This window comes from Pan paniscus, chromosome X (genome assembly GCF_029289425.2).
Source record: "Pan paniscus chromosome X, NHGRI_mPanPan1-v2.0_pri, whole genome shotgun sequence".
Lineage (NCBI taxonomy): Eukaryota > Metazoa > Chordata > Mammalia > Primates > Hominidae > Pan > Pan paniscus.
Genome location: NC_073272.2, coordinates 27,282,273 through 27,304,690, shown reverse-complemented (window position 1 = coordinate 27,304,690; position 22,418 = coordinate 27,282,273). Strand labels below are relative to the sequence as shown.

The following is a 22,418-nucleotide window of genomic DNA, read 5'->3' as shown; positions in this document are numbered from 1 at the left end:
CCCAGTGACAGCATGCTAGCACTTTTTATTCTGCTAAAAAAAAAAAAAATCATCTCCCTCATTACAACCTTGATGCTTTCTACATTGGAAGATGCTTATATTTTGTTTGTAAATTATCCCTCATACCTGTGGAAACTGTGTGAGGCTGGTGCTACTTCCATAAATAAATAATAGATTCTTCTCTACAGCAAGGAAATAACATACCAAAGCCATATAATCATTCATATATACATCTTACCTTCAGAATAACATCCTTGCATCAACTGAGATTTTGTTAGAAAATCCAACTGGGTAATGTGATCAGCTACATCCCAATGTACTAAGGTCACAAGGAGAAGCCTTCATTCATCCCCTTGCTTCTGTGTTCCAGTGTGCCCCTGACTGTGATCACAGCCTGTCCCCTTCCCCCATTCTTCTCAATCCTGTGCTTGTTTCCTTATAGCTATCCTTCCTAGATTTTCTTCATTTATGTGTCCTTATTAACTTCATTGTCCTCATCAGATGTGATCACGGAGAGATGATTTGGTAAATGAATTGCATTAGCAATCAGTTTACTTAAGGTTCACCCTGCATCCTTGTATGTGTGAATTAGGGAATTAGAGAGTCTAAGGAGAGAGGAGACAGGGACAGACACAGAGGGGCGGGAAGAAAGGAAAGAAGGAACGATGTGACATATCAGATATTTGTAGTAATGTACCTAGGACAGACATTATATGATCAATGGATTATATTATGCCATTCCCACTATGATAATAGATCTTTGGAAATTTTTTTAAATGACACTTTAGATGAAAGTTGGAAGAGTTTAAGAGAAGAGAATCTGGTGTTTCTCCATGATTCTTTTGTTCATAATCTTTTTCCCCCTCAAATAATTCCAACTCACTTAGTTGGGATGGAGTGGAGAGTAGAGGGCACAAAAAGAATATATCTGGCCTCTATTCAGTGTGGGTATAGATTTGAAATCCAGGCAGTCTGCCTGATAGGACTGGATTACCTACTGAATGTGTTGGAATATCCAAAACATTTTTTTAAATCCCTGAGTCACTTCTGACTTGCCAACCATATGTTGAACCATACATATTTACATCAATTTACATCAATACGATTTAGAAAAATAAGACTTGAAACAGGGATTTTTCTCTACAGTAAAGTGGCCTAGAGATTTTTGTATGATGTTGGTGAAAACTGTGTGTTATGGGCTGAATTTTGTTCCCCTAAAATTCATATGTTGAAGTCCTAACTCCCAGTACCTTAGAATATGACTGAATCTGGAGATAGGGCCTTTAAGGATATAATTAAAGTAAAATGAGTTCGTATGAGTGGGTCCTAAGCCAATGTGACTGGTTTCTTTGTGACTGGTGTCTGTGTCCATGTGAAGTCACAGGGAGAAGGTGGCCATCTACAAGCCGAGATGAGAGGCCTCAGAAGAAATCAACCCTGTCACACCTTGACTTCATACTTCTAGCCTCCAAAATTGTGAGAAAATAAGTTTCTGTTGTTTAAGCCACTCAGACTCTGTGGTTTTGTTATGGAAGCTCCAGCAGACTAATACAGTGCACTATACAGAACCCAGTCCTTTTTTTACCCCCTTTTATCAACTTTTATTTTAGAATCAGCGGGTACACGTGCAGGTTTGTTACAAAGGCATGATGCTGAGGTTTGGGGTATGATTGAGCCCATCACTCAGGTAGCGAGCATAGTACCCACTCCTTATCCAGGTTCCCAAAGATGAGAAGTCAGAAACTGGAGTTGTTTAATTTTGGATATGGGAAGGATATAAAAAGAACTCCAGAATTACAATTGGTAAATGGAAGGAAAGGGTAAAGTAATGTAAAAATACCATGTGTTACTATTTCTTATCAACTTTCAGAGTGGGCCGTGAGTTACAGGGTGGGCCCAACAATATTATGAATATTAGAGTACTAGAAAGAAAACAAAGCACAGCCTTTTTGTAATTCTCACCTATTTTCCTAGAACACAGAACATGAATGCCAGGATTCCTTTGGGATTTTGGAGATAGGATGGATAAAATATGGAGATGACTATAGACAAATAAAACGGTCTAGTTTTGTGCCAGGATCTTCCTATTTCACTCTGAATAGATGCCTTCATAAAGAGCAAACATGTTTCCTGATACTCCACTCAGTTTTGAAAGGAAATTAGGCAGAAGACTCTCATCAAAACATCTGTATTTCTGGCAAAGAAAGCATGATGCATTATCTCCCAAATTATATAAGGATGTTTCAATAATAATAGTTACAAAATGTCCATGTGGATATGGGAAACATTATACTTCAGCATTATAGAATCAGCATTAATGGTTACAACTCTCCTCATCTTTTAACTGCTCATGGTAGTATTGTTTACCAAATTAGTTACACTCATAATTTGAAGATGTGCTTCATTATATAAGTCAAAGGCATGTGTGTATGTTTGTGTGTGTGTATACATACATGTGTGCCTGTTTAAAGTGGGAAAGAAAGACACCCACGGGAGTTTAGGCAATGTGCATAATAATAATCTATCTGGAAGAATTTCTAAAGGTCTGTCAATGAAGTTTTAGGAATTTTCAACAGGGAACAAAGACAAAATAACCATCCTAAACACTACTAGTGGTTTCTTGATATTTTATTTTTCTTTTCACTTCTTTTCTCCATGCTGCTTATCTATTTTTAGCTCTTAGCATCCATTGATACTTACAGATTCTTAACCTTCTGTAACTCCACATTATTTTCGAGAGGCAGATTTGTCTAAATGCCTCATTTTTATAATTCTGCTGTTATTAGCCTAATAAGTATTCTCCCTCACACTCACTGCAAAGTGATTTTCTAACAGCATAAACAAATAAATGAACAAATTAAAAATGTGACTTCATTTGCTGTACCCAAGTTTTGTGCTTGAAAATAAGCTGCAGTTTTTATTTTCTATGCTCATAAGAAATTTGCAAATCCATCAGGTCAAAATAACCAGCACATGCAAAATGCTTGTTACTTCCCATCAGTTTTATTTTTAATAGACATCTGAATAGTCAGAAGAATTGTCAATCTGTACATTCTCCTTTGATTATAGAGGAGACAGCCTGCCATCACACTAGAAATAGTTAATATTAGTGCAGTAGGCGGCCCGGAAACATACAGCTCTGTCTGCTTTCAGATTTGTATTTATTGGGAGAAAGTCTAGGCAGTCTATTTTGTGCCAAATTCTTTAAGAAGGTGTTGCATGCTTATAACCTACCTTTTATGAGACTCTTAAGATCTTAGCAATTATAATATTTACTTTTCTCCAGGAAGTGTTTTTATGTGACTTTCATACATATATTACTTAGTTTTTTATTGGTATCTAATATATACATGCTCATCACTATGGTAAGACATGCAGAAAACACACAAAAACGTAAGATATGATCTCCATCATTAAATAAATTGCTTATAATTTGGCTGATGAGAAAACATTAAGGAACATAAATAATACAAGACCAAATTCAACTAAATCCTAAGATAAAGTTCCTCCTAGATAAGTTCTAAAGAGAGTAACTTCAATGAGAATGGAAATAGACAAAGAAAAGCTCCGAGAGGAGGTTAATCTGATCTTTGGAGTGGTAGATTGACTTATGGGCTCCATTCTTCACCCTATCCTATATCCATAGGCTTTGACAGGCGACTTTGCAGTTCCTCCATTAGAGACTGACTATATTGCCGTGGCTTTTAACTTTGAGAATGGCCTTGTGCCTTGCTTTGATCAATGGAATGTTAGCAAACAAAGGCTTGAAATGTGCTCCCATGGTGGGCATGCCCTTTTGCACTTCTGCTATCCCTTTGAGAAGAGCCTCCCCTAGATAGCTGCTGCTTCCTCAGCCTGGATCCCAGAATGAACACATGGAGCAGGCCTAAGCCCAACTTTCTACAAGGAGCAAAACTCAGTTGGACTCATAGTTTAAGGTAGAGCTATCTAGTGGAGCACAGCCTAGATTAGGCACCTCACAGACACATGAAAAAAAAAAAAACTTTGTCACTGAGTCTTATTACACAACAATAACTGATTGATGCACTTGGAGATAGGTTACAGCTTGAATAGGTGAAGGGTAAAACAACAAGAAGGCGCTTGTTTCTAATACAACATGTCTTGTGAGCTTAGAACATAAATGTTTCATGTTTCTTTTATTTCTCCAATTACTCATCATCCTACTAGACCATATTAGCAGGAGTTCTGGTATCTCTTGTTAAAAACCAGCATACCCCCTCCCTCCTAGTTTGTACGAGAATTGTAGTCACTAACTCAGTTCAAAACAGGCTAGAAGAGACCAAGAATTTTCTCAGCCTAGTAGGAAGTCCCGGTTTGCTTCTTTGCCCCCATCATTACTGCATGCCATCACTATGAAAACTCATCCCACAGATTGCTCTCTTTCTTCAGTACTATAATAATAGCCAGATTAGTTTTGAGGCTTGTACAGGACTCAGAGTACCACCACTCAAACTCTCAAGGTTATAGCCTTTTCAAAAATGTCTATTTATGTGTTTACCTTTTATCCTCAAAGTGAATTTTTTGGGCCAAAGCAGCTGGGTTCACAGGGCCTCAAAGCCTCCACTCCAAGCTGCGTGAGAACTAGGCCTCCCTCAACATTTTCTAGACCCTAGTGGAAAAGGAACACTCTCACTTTTCTTGTGGTGAGAGCATCTATTCTGAACAATCAGAGAGAGGCTAGTAACTTTCAGTCTCACCAAAACAATGAACAGTGTGTCACTGCCTTTATTCCCATGGAGCTCCTTGCTGTTATGCAAATATTTCCCTTCTCCCAGGGAACAATTATACATACCAAAGAGTATCCTGACAGGCAACATTTATCAGGTCATAAAAAATTATGGGCGTCTATCTCCTTTCCACTTCCATACCTAAAATATTACTTAGAGGTTCAAGAAAGATTCAGAGAATTTTATTCCTAGGCTATATTCTCTTTTTTTTTTTTTTTTGCCTCCTGGTGTGTTTTAATTTATCTTTTTTTAAATTTTTTTTATTATACTTTAAGTTCTAGGGTACATGTGCACAACGTGCAGGTTTGTTACATATGTATACATGTGCCGTGTTGGTGTGCTGCACCCATTAACTCGTCATTTACATTAGGTATATCTCCTAATGCTATCCCTCCCCCATACCCCCACCCCACGACAAGCCCCAGTGTATGATGTTCCCCTTCCTGTGTCCAAGTGTTCTCATTGTTCAATTCCCACCTATAAATGAGAACATGCGGTGTTTGGCTTTTTGTCCTTGTGATAGTTTGCTGACAATGATGGTTTCCAGCTTCATCCATGTCCCTACAAAGGGCATGAACTCATCATTTTTTATGACTGCATAGTATTCCATGGTGTATATGTGCCACATTTTCTTAATCCAGTCTATCATTGTTGGACATTTGGGTTGGTTCCAAGTCTTTGCTATTGGGAATAGTGCCGCAATAAACATACGTGTGCATGTGTCTTTACAGCAGCATGTTTTATAATCCTTTGGGTATATACCCAGTAATGGAATGGCTGGGTCAAATGGTATTTCTAGTTCTAGATCCCTGAGGAATCGCCACACTGTCTTCCACAATGGTTGAACTAGTTCACAGTCCCACCAACAGTGTAAAAGTGTTCCTATTTCTCCACTTCCTCTCCAGCACCTGATCTTTGACAAACCTGACAAAAACAAGAAATGGGGAAAGGATTCCCTATTTAATAAAGGGTGCTGGGAAAACTGGCTAGCCATATGTAGAAAGCTGAAACTGGATCCCTTCCTTACACCTTATACAAAAATTAATTCAAGATGGATTAAAGACTTAAATGTTAGACCTAAAACCATAAAAGCCCTAGAAGAAAACCTAGGCATTACCATTCAGGACATAGGCATGGGCAAGGACTTCATGTCTAAAACACCAAAAGCAATGGCAACAAAAGCCAAAATTGACAAACGGGATCTAATTAAACTAAAGGGCTTCTGTACAGCAAAAGAAACTATCATCAGAGTGAACAGGCAACGTACAGAATGGGAGAAAATTTTTGCAATCTACTCATCTGACAAAGGGCTAATATCCAGAATCTACAAAGAACTCAAACAAATTTACAAGAAAAATCAACCCCATCAACAAGTAGGCGAAGGATATGAACAGACACTTCTCAAAAGAAGACATTTATGCAGCCAACAGACACATGAAAAAATGCTCATCATCACTGGCCATCAGAGAAATGCAAATCAAAACTACAATGCGATACCATCTCACACCAGTTAGAATGGCAATCATTAAAAAGTCCTAGGCTATATTCTTATTCACCTTAGAGAAGCAGTTCCTAGTTTCTTTTGCTAAAATTATTTTTAGATTATGTCTTACCAAGCATCCCACCACAAATACAAAATCCCAAAGACAGGAGTGAGCTTGAGATATTTATAGACTACGCATGCCTTTAAGAAATATTTATTTAGTGCCAAATGGATCCAGGAATACTACTGGGTGCTAGGGAAACTCAGATAAGCAAGACATGTCCCATGTCTTCAAGCAGCTATCTAGTGGAAGAGACAAAAGGGAGTTGTAATTAATTAAACTACAAAGGGGTATTGTGTTCAATAGGGAAGTGTTAGAAACAATGCTTGCAACAGGATGTTGGTTAAGTAAGTTTTTATACCAACATATAACTTACTATTTTGTACCAATGAAAATAAAATTACAGAATATTAACTGATGTGAAAATGTTTTTGATATATTATCTTTTAAAGGCAGTTAGTTGCATGCCATATTGCAGCAACAGAACATACTTGTTATATGCAAATAATACATACACATATCAATGCATAGTATACAGAAATGTAATATATTGGCTAAAATGTTAATTCTGGTTACCTTTTGGTGGTGGAATGATGACCATTGTTTTTCTTTTTGCTTATTTGTATTTTCTCATGTATCTACAAGGAACTTGTATATTAAAGAAAACTTAAAGGTAATTTTTAAAAAAAGGTTAACACACAAGAAGACCAACCCTTCAAGCAAAGGATGATTGTTCATGGTCGGAAAAATTACAAATGTTGAAGCAATGTAAATTCCTCTTCACCGTAAGACTCTACTAATATATTCTCATGCTACCTGGTTCTATATCTGGGTCTAAATGGGACAAATCTCTCTCCATATGAAGTTCTCTTCTTAAATAAATTTTTGCAAATAATTTTAAATAAAATGCTTTAGGATTGAAAGTTTTATGTAAAATCTCTTCCCACATCATCAAATCTAAGAATTCATTTCCTTGAGAGTATGACTTGTTTTCTATGTTATTTGCATAAGGACTTAAGCATAAGATTGGTAACTGTTTATGCTAAAATGCTACATGTGATGGCAAACTGTTTCTCATCTGTGCATCAAGAGGCAAAGTAGATATTTCTAGACCTATTATGAAAATGTGTTAACCTTTGGCTTTCCCTCATAGGACACTGTTACTTACATCTTTAAAATTCCATTTATTTTTTTCATCCATTTCATCTATTTTTTGCCCTGAAATATCTAGCCATCTTTTCATTATTTATACTGCCTTGGAAATAGCTGGAATAAAATCAATTTAGGATCATATACTATGTGCCAGGTATAGTGCAAAGTCTTTTACATTGATTTTCCCATTTAACTCTCAAAAAAAAAGATCTGCGGGTATTGTATTATGTGCCATCCCATTTTACAGATAAAAAACTTAGTTCTTAAACAAGTATAAATCTCCACAAAAAGGAACCAAGGCTCCTGGGAGAAATCATTGGTCCAAAGCTGGGGAAGGTAAAATACAGGTGAACCTGGAATATTTTGTGAGGCAAGAAAATAAGGAAGCACACAGAAACTCATAAGAACACAGAAACCAGATTAAATAGGCACTCACTGGAAAAATTGGGACAAATTGAGCATCAAAATAATAACAGTAATTGTTTACAACAGCAACTGAATTTTTAAAAAGTAATCTAAGAGTTAATACTTAGCCAAGTTATAGATAGTTCAGTTCAATAGGTAGGTAAGGAGGTAGGTAGGTAAGTAGATAGATAGTCAGATAGATAAATAGAGATGATAGGCAGACAGACAGATAAAAGGGGTAAAGGGGAACAACTTCTTTATAGCAGAATTCCATGTAATAAACACGAATAATGATAGAGCTAAAAAAAATCACCTTGCAACCACTGTATAAATAATTTATTGAGATGAGAATTATTAATAGGTAAAAAAATGATTGGGTAAATGCTTATTGGGAGAAAAGGATATTTAGATAGCATTTCTCCATGAATGGCTTGTTAATTACAAAGGAAAATAGCTGCCTATACAGCGGAGAAATCTGGTGGATAACAACGTAGGCAAGTGACCCATGTCAACATCACTAAAAATGAAGCAAACTGACATCAAGTGCCTCCAAATACGATGCACTGAGCAAGACACAGTAGCATTTAGGAAGTATTTTTGCCAAAAATGCATAACCTGAATAAAATTATTAAATAATTTCAACCCAAATTGAATGACATTCTACAAAACAACTGTCCTGGACTTTTCAAAAATAACAATGGAGCCAGGTACAGTGGCTCATGCCTATAATCCCAGCACTTTGGGAGGCCAAGACAAGAGGATTGCTTGAGGCCAGGAGTTTAGAACCATCTTCGACAACATGGTGAGACCTCATCTCTAAAAAATAAATAAATAAAAACATTAGCTAGGTGTGGTGGCAAGCACCTGTAGTCCCAGCTACTTGGGAGGCTGAGGTGGGAGTATCACTGGAGCCTAGGAGCTGGAGGCTGCAATGAGCTATGATCATGCTACTGCACTCCAGCCTAGGTGACAGAGCAAAACTCTGTCTCAAAATAATCGTAATAAAATAAAATAAACAATGGCATGAAAGATGAAAGACAAGAAAAAGGCTGAAGAACTGTCTAGTTCAAGAGACTAAAGCGACATGAAAATTAAAAGTACTATAGTATCCTAGATTGGGTCCCACATCAGAAAAGGAACATTGTTATAAAGGACATCTGGGGGGAAGATTGTTTACATTTAAATAAGGATTATGTATTAGATGATGATATTAATATCAACTGTTGTGTATTTATAATTGTATAGAAGCTATTACTCTAATTTTTAGAAAGTATATAATGAAAATTTTAGAGATAAAGAGTCATTATGTCAAAACTGTACTCCTCTTAAATAAGAATAATAATATGTCCTTAGAGTATGTAGAGTATGAGCTAAAGTAGATACAGCAAAATAGTAACAATCGGTCAATCTAGGTAAAGGATATAAGGGTGCTTATTACACTTTATTTTACATTTTCTCTAGGCTTAACATTTTTCACAACAAAATGTGGGAGAAAAAAGGGTTTAAGCAACTTGCCAAAGACACACAGTAAGTGGTGGCACTAGGACTGAAACCCAGACATTCTGTCTGCAAAGCCAGCCAGGGCTTTTGACCATACCTCATTATCTGAAGAGCCAGAGGGATCACTTCAAAAGGCCAGTCTGCTCAAAACCTTCCCAGCGTTTCCCTTCTTACTCAGAGCAAATGCTAACATCTTTATTTACAATTGATTACATGGCCCTGCACCACTGCTACTCAGAGTATGGTCTGTACACCTGGGAGGAATTAGAAATGCAGAACTCCAGACCTACTAAGTCTGAACCCCCACTTCAACAACATCCCAAGAGGATTCACACTCACATTAAAGCTTGGAAACAGCTGCCTCCATGACTTAGTCTCTTTAGTAACTGTAACCTCATCTGTCAGTCTCCTTCTTTCTCACTGCACTCCAGCCATATTGGCCTCCTTGTGTTTATCCATCATTCCACACTCAAGGCCTTTGCACTTGCTATGTCTTCTGCTTGCAATGAATTTGCCACAGATATCCACCTGGCTCAGTTGCCCAACTCCTTCACAACTCTTCTCAAATATCACCTAATCGGTGAGGCTTTTCTGATACAAAACACCTCCACATTCCCCCAAGAATTACTACCTATTTACCCTGCTTGCTTTTTCTCCAAAGCCCTATTGACCACCTAGCATACTATGCCTTTGCTTCTTGATTTGTTTACTGTCTTTGTTCCCCTACACTCCTGTAAGAACCATGAGACCTGGAGACTTTGTTTTGTTCTTAGCTTTATCCCTAGCATCTAGAACAGGACCTCACCCATAGTAGTTACTCAATAAATATTCATAGAATGAATTTATAACCAAAATATCTGTAATTGTCACACTTTATAATTGTCCACATTTTAGAGAAACAGATTCAGACAAGCCAAGGAACCTGCCTGTATTAGTCAGTTCTCATGCTGCTAATAAAGACACACCCAAGACCGGGTAATTTGTAAAGAAGTTTAATGGACTCACAGCTCCACATGGCTGGAGAAGTCTCACAATCATGGCAGAAGGTGAAGGAGGAGCAAAGTCACATCTTACATGGCAGCAGGCCAGAGAGCATGTGCAGAGGAACTGCCCTTTATAAAACCATCAGATCTCATGAGACTTATTCACTATCACGAGAACAGCATGGGAAAAACCTGCCCCCATGATTCGATTACCTCCCACCAGGTCCCTCCCATGACACGGATTATAGGAACTACAATTCAAGATGAGATTTGGGTGGGGACACAGCCAGACCATATCACTGCCCAAGGTCACTCAGCAAGTTAGAAGTGCAGCCACAGTTAAATCTAATATCTGAGTTTAAATTTTGTATTTTCTGTGACTGCTTTACTACTTATAGTACTCTGAAAAAGAGCTCAACCTACACAGTGACTGCACTGCACTGAGAAAGAAGATGAGTCCTTGCTATCACATGGCACTTGACAGATAGAATGGATTTTCACATGTGGATTATTTCTTTCTTTATTCTGACTTTACTCCACAAAGAAATAAAGACTATGTTGCATCATTGGATCCTCTCAGCACTCATGTATGGAGTAGGTTGGCACAACCCTATTAGCCCTGTTATCCAGATGAGGATCATCCTCTTGATCATCCTCTTGACAGGGAGTTGAACGCCAATGCCACCTTATACCTGGTGTAATGGCATTGTGAAGTCCTTCTTAAATGTGTCTCTGCAGCTGTGACCTGGGTACTAGCTTTCTTTGGGTCAGTATCTGTGCTGTATCAGAGATAGTACCTACACCTGTGTACACCACCCTGGTTCTCTTCATGTCCTTACTGTTCTGTCCCAGAAATGCATTTCGTTTCATTTTAAACTAAATGACCCCGAACTCTGGCAATGCTTTTTGGTTAATGACTTTCATTTAAAACATCCAACAGAAATGCACGCTTACAAACTAAAGCATTCGTCCTCTCACTGCTGGCTGTGAGAGGTCAGTGGATCTCAAAATTCACTAAACTTTAGAAGCACTGGGAGCTTTTAAAAAATGTACTGGTGCCTGGGTCCCAGCACAGTGATCCTTATCTAAATGGTTTATGGTAAATCCCAAGCATCTGTATTTTATAAAAGACCCCAAGTAATTGTAATTATTATCCAGTTTTGAGAACCACTCTAAGACCTCAAGAAATTAAATACATGCACAAGCATACACATGCATGCACACACATGCACACACACAATGTAACATCTCAGACAGTCTGCAGCAGCTATGGCCCCAGTAGAGAGAAACACCAATCAGATGATAAAAGGAAGAAAATGTTACTGAACTGGCCCTCAACAAACAACATGGACCTTACTCAATGACCAGCGAAAGTCAAGGATATGAGAAGTGTCATTTACACCTTTGATTTAACTGCCCACTGAGCTGCATTTCTTTATTTGCTTGCATCCTTTTTCAGTTTCAAGCAGGTTCCATTGAGAGGCATCTAGCAACTCTGGATACATCAACAACCTTGATTCACCTTCAAGGAACATTACCTAGAAAACACTATAAAGTGTGGCTGTGATGCATGGAGACCAGCAACCCCAAGTCATAACCTTCACTGTGGAAGAATTGGGGTAAATATCAACAATTGGTACATATCACTATCAACAATTGGTAAATATCAATAATTACATCATGTCCCTTCTGTTTGTCAATAGTAAATGAAGTTACATTGTTTCATTTGTTTGCAATAGTTAAGCATCACCAAAATAAAAAAAATTAACACTTTGAGGACTAGAGTTTTCTTCATATGGTGAGCTGCTATCTAGTAGGTTAGGAAGCCTTATAAATATCATAAAAATATATCACTCCTGTAAGTAAGAAGCCGCTCACCATTTTCTAATGCTTAGATACATATTTTGATTATGCCAAATGCAAAATTGATTTTTAAAACTTTATTCAACTTCATGATATGAAGAAGAAATAGAGGCAATAAGCAGTATTTAAAGCATTTGACTATGTCACTAATCCCCAACATTCCTGTTCATTACCACAAACTCTACCAGTCTCTAGTCACTTAATTCTTATTCCTGCCACTTCAAATCCCATTTCCTCCAAGAAGCCACTCTGGGCACTGTAATCCACAAATAAGCTTTCCTTCCTCTTTATGACCTCATAATTCATTTGCATTTTGGTATGACGTTGTATCATTAGTTATTTTCAATGAGATTATACCTTTTCCCAGCAACTGAGCTCTGCTCATCTTGAGGGTAAAAGTCATCTTATGCTACTTTGTATTTTCCTCATAGAGCTTGCACACAATACACATAGCAAGTAGTGGGTGTTCAATAAACATAAGTTGATCAATTTCTTACTAAAAAAGAATGAAATGACCTAATTTGTGAAAATTAACTTTTATCTCTAATAGTTTGAAATATATTTAAGTAACAATCGATTCAAAAGTCATTGTCAGATTAGAATTCTTATTGGTAAACTTTAAATTTCCAAATACCCTGGAATCATTTACTAACACAAGTTTAGACCAATATAATTCTTCAAATTTCAAATAAAATATCACTTTAGGCTTTTCTGTAAAGGCATTCAACCATTCCTTGATTACCATGAACATATCAAGCATGTTTCCATTTCAGGGCCTTTGCACTTGCTTTTCAATTTGGCTAGACCATTCTTTCCTCTCATCTGCCTCTTACTTGTCATTCCATTTTCAACTTAAATGTACCCCTTCAGAAAGGCCCTCCAAGACCACTCAAGTTAAAGTAGCTTACACCCACCCATACACACACACACACACACACACACACACACACGGTTACTCTTTATCATGTAATCCTACTGTTTTCTTCATTATACTTAAATATCATTACACATTTTCCTTTATTACACTGAAAATAACTTATTCATCTATTTGTTTATTGACTGTTTCCTGACATTCAAATGTATGCTATGTGGGAGCAGCAGCCTTCTCTGTAATGCTCACCTCTCTATCCTCAGTGCTCATAAACTGGTACATAGTAAACACTTAATAAATGTTTATTGTAGGAATTTATTTTGAACAGTGTGAAAGTCAAGAGGTGAGCACTGTCTTTCTCAGAGATGAAGCAGACATTTGGAATTAGGAAACAAATCTCATTTACATGTCTGGTTACTATGACGCCCCTAAATGCTTAGAAGAAAGAGACTTGAAACCGAGTTATAAGGAGTTGATAGAGGACATAATTTGCTTGATAAAAGAAGAAATGGCAGCCCATGAGAAAACCAAGCAAGCTATTAAGAAAAACTGCCCCGCTTTTACCTCATGCATGTATCAAATAAGTGGACGTAATATCAAAGTAATCATTATTTGTTGAAGTGAAATCAATAAATACTTAAACCAGTATACCTTGTCACTTATCATTTATATCAGTTATCCTTCCACTATCTTAGTATAATTCTTTCATGTTTAACACGTCCTTGCCATAAAATATCAAGTTCTCATATTAAATTAAAATGAACAATCGCAAGGATAACATTTACGTGTTCAGGAACAAATAAATATAATTTACAGTGCAGTACTCAACCTTGAATTTAATACCATCTTTAGCATCGGCAACCTTGGGATTTTTTAATAAACTTTAGCGTCTTGCGTCAAAGAATGACGATGCAACTTCTGTTCTTCCTTTATTATCTCTGCCAGAGCTTTTTTAACTTAACCCCAGGTTGAAATTCATCAGATTTTCTTTATATTCTCCCAAAGCAGTTGACACTCCAAGTGACTTTGATGTTCAACAGCATTTGTTAAGATGTCTTTTGACATTCATTCACAGTATTGTAGCATCTTGCAATCCTAAAGTTTTTACCAGCTGAAATACTTTTCTTTACCATTGTATATTTCAATGAGCTTTAATTCAGATCAGTTCCATTTGAGCCTTAACTGAAAATGTTCTTTTGAGTATTGCTACCTCAGATGCCTGAGATCTGCCCTAATACATTTTGTCATAAGTAGGCAGAGAGCTAGAGTGCTAGGAGGAAGTCTTTTTGTAGGGGTTTAGTAGCCTTAATTGAAATTTAAATGACAGGAAATATGAAAATAAAAATAAAACATTTTTCTGGAGATAAGCAAAATTTCCAAACCAAAAGACTCCTTTCCAAAGGAATAATTGAAATGCAAGAAGCTATAAAACTGATTTTAGATGAAATAGTGAATCATCCTAGTCATATCTTGCCACACGCCACCCACTTATCAAGTCACTGCTAAACACTCAAAAGTTTTATTCTTTGCATTTTTAATGATGATATTTCTAATGGTGATTCTATATTTGGTTACCTGCAACCAAATATTTTGATGAATAATTAAAGTAACATTCAGGGAAATGTATGTGGAAAAATCCATGAAGATTTTCTTTGGAGAGTGACTGTAGCAGCTATGTGCAACGTTTGGTGTTTATGTTTCTGCCATTTTGGTTCTACTAATTGTCAGTCAGCTTTACAATGTGCTAGAAGCTTGAGAAATACAAAACAAGTATAAGAATGGTAGGATGTTTGCGTTAGTTATCACTTGTTATCACAGGTTATTGCTCCTCCAGATTCACTCTTTACCATTCTGTGTTCTGCTCTGTGCCCTGGAAAGGTGATGCGCATGAACCATATCAAAGGATTCACTTGTCCTCCAGCTTCTGGCAGTGTTTGGCCAATAAAGAGCCCCAGCAAGAGGTGAAATGATGAGAGGAGAGTGAAAGAAGTACAGTTGTCCCTTGGTATTCTCAGGGGACTTGTTCCAGGACACCTCTCTGATACCAAAATCTGCAGATGCTCAAATCCCTTATATAGAATGGCATAGTATTTGCATATAATCTATGCACATTCTCTTGTATACTTTAATTTCTAGATTACTTATAATACCTAATACAAAGTGAATGTTATACAAATTGTTACACTATAGTGTTTTTATTTGTATTATTTTTTATTGTTATATTGGCTTTTTTTGGTATGTGTATTTTTTTATTTTATTATTATTATACTTTAAATTTTAGGGTACATGTGCACAATGTGCAGGTTTGTTACATATGTATACATGTGCCATGTTATTTTTATTGTTTTTTCCCGAATATTTTCAATCTGTAGTTAGTTGAATTTGCGGATACAGAATCCACAGATATGAAGGACTGGCTGCATTTATTTCCTATGAGGTCACTACAGGCTGGCTGGGTCACAGAGCCTCTGGGTCTCAAAACCTACTCCATTTACCCACCCTTTTCAGCCTAGAGGAGCTAACACTGCTGTTAACCAGGACACTGTGTGAATGAGTTCCTTCTATACTCTGCACACCTTTGTAAATAGTCCATTATTAAACTCTTCTAAAATTACCCAACTTCAGTTTCCATCTGATTCCTCATGAGACCTTCAACGTTCAAATGGCTGTCTTGGAAGAGTTCCCCATTTGGTAGATACAATGAAGCCTAATACATTAAAGGAACATGATACAATCAAATATAACACAAGAGAATGACAAAATCCAATATTAAATTATAAAGTCTCCACAAATGTTACTGAGATTAAGGCAAGTGAAGGACTATTTGAGAACAAAAGTTGGACTGAGAAGGTTTCCAAGAAAAGATGGAACTTCAAATGGAGTGATGAGGCAGGAGATTCGGACAGCAAAAAAGAAGGGATAAAGAATCCCCTGTGGGAGAGTAACTTTGGCAAAAGCACAAAAGCAGAAGAAAGAATATAACGTGGGAAGATAGTTAATTTGGCAGTTCATCTGCTTTATCTGGTTTACAAAACCTCCAGTGGAGAGGTAAATCCATGGTTAAAATACTGGCCCAAACCATCCTAGCTGGGCCAAGCAACATATGAGTGAATTCCACCCACAAGAATCAAGATGCTCCAGTGAAGAGGATGAGAGCACCTGCCCCTGAAGCAATGACATTTCAGAGTGAGTTTAGTCATCAGTTATCATAGTACCCAAAAGAACATATTGAGATGCAAAATAATTTGTCCTGGGGTTTACACGAGTTTATTTTTCTAAGCCTCAGATCAAATGCTTTATCAATTCTCATCACACAAGACATCTCTACAGTTTGAACGGAAGGTTTATGTCTTTTATACAATATGCAAGCCCCTGTTACACCACGCCCCAAGGAGGGAAGTAGTGGCATGAGCTAAAGACCCATCTGCTACCCATTCATGTTGAGCATCATAGTGAGAGCATCCCTTGGTGCTGAGATTCTTGCTGCCAACCTACCCTGTGTTCTGGTGTATAATCCAGAAGCTCTGAGCCTCTGGTTACTAAATTTTACTTTCTAGATAATTTAAATTCTCTGAGATTCCATTGCCTCATTAGCTAAATGGAAATAGCCATATCTGCCCTTCCCATATGCTAAAGTTGCTGTAGGGACCAAGTTAAGCAATATCCATTAAAGCAGTAGGGAAGCTAAATAAAATGTAATTCCAAAGAGAGATATTACTAAGGAGAATGGAGATGGTGGGGCTGGCAAGGTAAAAATATCTCCCTCATAAATTCTTCGCAACATAAAACCATAATGTTGGTGTTTATGCCATATGATGATTTAGTAGTATATTGAAAAATTCAGATGGCTAGAATCTGTGGGTTTCCCCCAATTTGCATCAGCACAAATATTATTATTAGAAATTATATTAAAATACAATATTGGCTTTTGTGCATTGCCTCACAGTTCCTTTTATAGCAACTAAAACAATGTGTCCCATGTTTGTGCAAATCCCTTCTGTCATTTATTTCACAGAGGCTTTTGATGACAATACAGGCATATAAAAACTTGTGAGTCAAGTTTCTCTAGCCTGCAAAGACAGTGTCCGTTGGAAGACGTCAGTAAATCACATCACAAAAATTCCCCTGGTCTGCTATAAAAATTCAGGAAGGGTGACCCTGACTGTAACCTTGTTTCTCCAAAGTAAATCCAGTCCCTGCATCTGTGCTGCATATAATTACCAAAACACAGTTTACGATCTGTAAAAAGAAATAATCAAGAAATGGATGTGCCTCTCCTATAATACCAGTTTTTAGGGACAGGAGAATCTACTCTGAAATGAATGAGAAGGAGACATAGGAGAGACGCAAAAGAGAAAGAACAAGGATAGACAGACAAGAGTGAAAACCTTCCATTCTTGAAAGAAGTCAGTGTCCATGACATTTCATATCTGATGGTGCATATGCTGCACAAGAAACTAGAAGATATTTTCTCTATAAAAGATTGCTTTTATGGCAATTTTTCAAGCTGACACTTAAGTTACGGCTTCTTCTATTACAGCTTCTGTAGCAGCAGCTCTTTCATTACAGAATTCTGGCCATACATTTTATTGCAGTAATAAAGTAATAGGAACCTAATCTCTTTTGAAAGGGTTTGCAGAAAGGATGAGTGCAACACTGGCACAGGACAGAGTTTTTGACCTTTCCCCAGTGAAGTACAGACAAAGTAGGTCACAGATGATCTGATTTTTTCCCAACTTGTCTTTATTCTAGCATGCCCTGGGTCTTTGCACAGATCTCTAGTATTCATTTCTATTTCAGAGTAATAAGACATAGCTAATACAATATTTGAGTCAATTCCACCAGGTTGCTACATAAATATTTAATTTTCAGCATGAACTTCTGGTCTCTCCAGGATTCTTCAGCTGGATCCCCACTGGAAAACGGAGCTTCTGGCATTCCACAGCTTGTGGATAATTATTTTATCAAACTGAACACAGAAAGTGTATGAAAAGAGATTTTTAGAGATCTCAGATGACCTTTGCTTCTAACTGAGTAACAGGACACACTATAAGGAAGTCAAAACAGTGGTTCTGTTGGCCTTCTATTGCCCGATTTAGACCATGTTTCCATCAACCACTTAACCACCAGGTTATCCAATTATAGTGCCTTTTTCTCCATTCTTGTGACACTCTGTCACTTTTTAACCATCTAAATGCCAGAACATTGGTGATTTGGGAAACTGAAAAGTTTTTCTCTTCAGTAACTGCTCTGATATTAGAGGTAGGGTCACGTAGTAGTTATAAGTGGATTCCAGAACTAGATGCAAATCCTGTGTCTGTGTCATTTAAGAGCTGCACAACCTTGGAGAAGTCAGCTAAACTCTCCAAGCTTTTGTTTCCTTATCTGTAAATTGATGAGCACAGTAATAGGATGGTTTTGCATAAACCCACGTAAATTTACTTAATTTAGTGACTTTCACATGAAATACTCAATAAATATTTATTATTATTATTGGAGATACCAAAATCCACCTTCAGAACCCATCCGAAAAATTTCTGATATATTTTGTAATAAAAGTATGTTTATTCTACACCTCTCTCTGAAAACTCCAAAACAGAATATGTTTTTAAAAATCCAATCTATATAAATTCAGGAAATAGCAAAAACCCCAACTCACAGTTTGTAAACAATATATGCCAAAATTCCTTGAAGTTTGGACTTAAACGAGGAAGGATGCGAAAGCCAAAAGTCACTTCCACTGCCCTTGATTCCCTTACAGAATCTTGAGAGGCTGGATTGAAACTCATATATTTGGACCAATGAAGATCACAGGCATGGGTGGGCTATGTGGGAACTGCAGGTACAAACAGTTCCAAGTCATAAAATGAATGTCATGGGAGGTGGGTTGATGAAGGGATTGCACAACTTTACTATACTATTTCTAACCCAAACTACAAATTGAAAGAAGTGAGACCTGGAGGAAAGAGAAAACACCAATTGGTTCTGCAGCAGTCTTATCAACAAAGATGAATAAACACTAAATAATCAAAGACCTATTAGCTCAGAGGCTCCACTTCGGTTCATGTTGATCTCTGGTTGGTAAGCTTTCTGTGCTCTCAAGGAAAGTGACACAAGCACATATAGTGAAAAAGTACCCTTTAGAATTATACTAAAATGGAATTTTAGTATCAGAATGTCCCAAATACTGCATGGAACATACTTGTAACATTAAAAATGTATCCACATGTATTTAAAATTCAGTCTGAACTGGACACCCTATGTTTTTATTTGCTAAATCTGGCAGTCTTACCCCACCCACAGATAAGAAGCGGAAAAAGTTCAACTTGGCCTGCATACACAGACACTATTAAAAAAGGGGGGGTAAATTAACATAGTAAGCAAACAGAATGAAAAATGTACTTCAGATGCATTATCCTCAAGAAACTAAAGAAAAGCTCAGACAAGCGTTTTATAATCTCACAAAAAGTAAAGGAATATAGACTCTTAGAAGAAATAGCTCAAATACTACATAAAACAGCAAGAGATGAAAAGTGATCTGGAAAAACTGAGGAAAAGAATTGTAAAGCAACTTGAAAATAAAAATAATGGCAAGTAAAATACATTCTGCTGAGAAAGAGTCAACAATATGAAAAAGAAGTATGAGAAAACAACACAAAGTCCAGAAGATAAAGGCAAATGCGTGATGAGCAATCAGAATAAAGGCAGGCAAAGAAAATCCAATGTCAAGATGATGATGATGATAACTGCACCAGAAAGAGAGCAGAATAAACAGAATAACAGGAAATCATTCTGAAATAAACAAAGACCCAAATCTACAAATCAGTGACAAAATGTATTCTGAAAAACACGATAGACGATACTCAACACAAAGATATAATCTGATGTAATAACTAAATTAAGGAAATAAAAGAACCCTATAGGCATTCAGTGGATAAAGCAAATCATCTACAAATGGGAGAAACCAGACTGCTATCTCCTTCTACTGCCGAGAAACAGTGGAATAATATCTAGTGTTTTCATGGGGAAAAGTGTAATATAATAACATTATATTCATTTAAAATATAACAGAAATATTTATCAAATTTGTTGGATTCTGGTTTTCATTTGCATTTCATTTGCATTAGTAACATTAAGCATTTCCCATATACCTGTTGACCATTTCTATGTCTTTTTTGAAAAAATGTCTATTCAAACCCTTACCCCATTTTTTAATTGGTTATTCATTTTTGTACTATTGAGTTGTAGCAGTTCCCTATATATTTTGAAGATTAGCCCTTTATCAGATATATGGTTTGCAAATATTTTCTCCCATTCTGTAGGTTATCTTTTCACTCTGTTGATTGTTTCCTTTGCTGTGCAGAAGCTTTTTTTTTTTTTTTTTTTTTTTTGGATGGAGTCTCGCCAGTGCAATCTCAGCTCATTACAACCTCTGCCTCCCAGATTCAAGAGATTTTCCTGCCTCAGCCTCCCTAGTAGCTGAGATTGCAGGTGCGTGCCACCACGCCTGGCTAATTTTTGTATTCTTAGTAGATACGGGTTGACTGCAGAAGCTTTTTAGTTTGACATAATCCCATTTGTTTATTTTTGCTTCTGTTGCCCGTGCTTTTGGTGTCATAGCCATGAAATCATCGCAAAGACTAATGTCATAAAGGATTCTCCTTCGTTTTCTTCTAGGAGTTTTATGTTTTCAGGTCTTACATTTAAGTCTTTAATTCATTTTGAGTTAATTTTGTGTATGGAGTAAGATAAGAGTCCAATTTTGTTCTTTTGTATGTGGACATCCAATTTTCTTAACATCATTTGTTGAAAAGACTATCTTTCCCTACTATGTAGTCTTGGTACCCTGTCAAAGATTAGTTGACTGTATACATGTGGATTTATTTCTGGGCTCTCCATTCTATTCCATTGGTCTATATGACTGTCTTTATGTTAGTCACATACTGTTTTGAATACAGTAGCTTTGTACTATATTTTGAAATCAAGAACTGTGATTGTTGCAGCTTAGTTCTTGTTACTCAGGATTTATTTGGTTATTTGTGGTACCATATGAATTTTAGAACTGTTTGTTCTATTTATGCAAAAAAAATGCCAATGGGATTTTGATAGAGATTGCATTGAGTCTGTAGATTTCTTTGGGTAGTCCATACATTTTAACAATTTTAAGTCTTCTAACCCATGAACACAGAATGTCTTTCTATTTGTTTGTATCTTGTTTAATTTATTTCATCAATGTTTAATAGTTTTTAATATACAAGTCTTTCACCACCATAGTTAACTTTGTTCCTGGGTATTCTATTCTTTTTGTTGCTGTTGTAAACTGCATTATTTTTCTAATTTCTTCTTCATTGTTCATTGGTTCATTGTTAATGTACAGAAATGCAACCGATTTTTGTATGTTGAGTTTGCATATTGCAACATTACTGAATTCAGTTATTAGTTCTAAGAGCTTTTTAATGGAATCTTTATGGTTTTCTATACATGAGATTATAATGTCTACAAACAGGAACAATTTTACTGCTTCCTTTGTGATGGGACGCGTGTCAGGATGGCTATTATCAAAAACAAAAAGATAAATGTTGACAAGGATGTGGAGAAATTGAAATCCTTGCACACTGTTGGTTGAAATGTAAAATGGTACAGCCACTGTGGAAAACAGTGTGGAAGGTCTTCATCTTCGAAAAGTTAAAAATAGAATTACCATATGATCCGGCAATTCCAGTTCTTGGAATTTATCAAAAACGATTAAAATCAGAATTTTGAAAACAACAGCACTCCTATGTTAAGTGCATCACTATTCACAATAGCCAAGATGTGAAAAAGAAACCTTAAATGTTCATCTATGGATGGATAAAGAAAATGTGGTCTATATATATAATTGGATACTATATATATAATGGGATACTATTCAGCCTTATAAAGAAAGTAATTTTGCAATATGGGACAACATAGATGCACCTTGAGGACATTATTCTAAGTGAAACAAGCCAGACGTAAATACTGCATGATTCTATTTATACGAGATATCTAAAACAGTCAAATTATAGATTCAAAGAGTTGGAATTGTGATTACCATGGGCTTCAGGGAGGGAGAAACTGAGTGTTACTAATCAATGGACATAAACTTACAGTCCAGGAAGAGCAATAAACTCTAGAAATCTGCTGGACAACATTCTATCTGTAGTCAACAATAATTTATTATATACCCAAAAATGTTTTTAAGAGGATAGGTCTCATTTAAGAGTTCCTACCAAAATAAAATAAAACAAAATAATACTAAATAGTGCAAGAATACAAGAAAAAGAAATAAAAAGCATAAAGATTGGAAATAAAAATAAAAACTGCCTTTATT

At 36.4% G+C, this 22,418-nt stretch overlaps 1 long non-coding RNA gene across 1 annotated transcript in view; it reads left to right on the top strand.

Moving 5' to 3' along the window:
* The window catches only part of LOC117977557 (uncharacterized), an 86,031-nt gene that overhangs the window by 20,865 nt on the left and 42,748 nt on the right, over positions 1 to 22,418 (top strand). Inside the window, exon 3 of the long non-coding RNA XR_004668751.2 lies at positions 11,792 to 11,951. This is a non-coding gene — a long non-coding RNA (uncharacterized LOC117977557). The remainder of the gene's footprint in view (positions 1 to 11,791; positions 11,952 to 22,418) is intronic.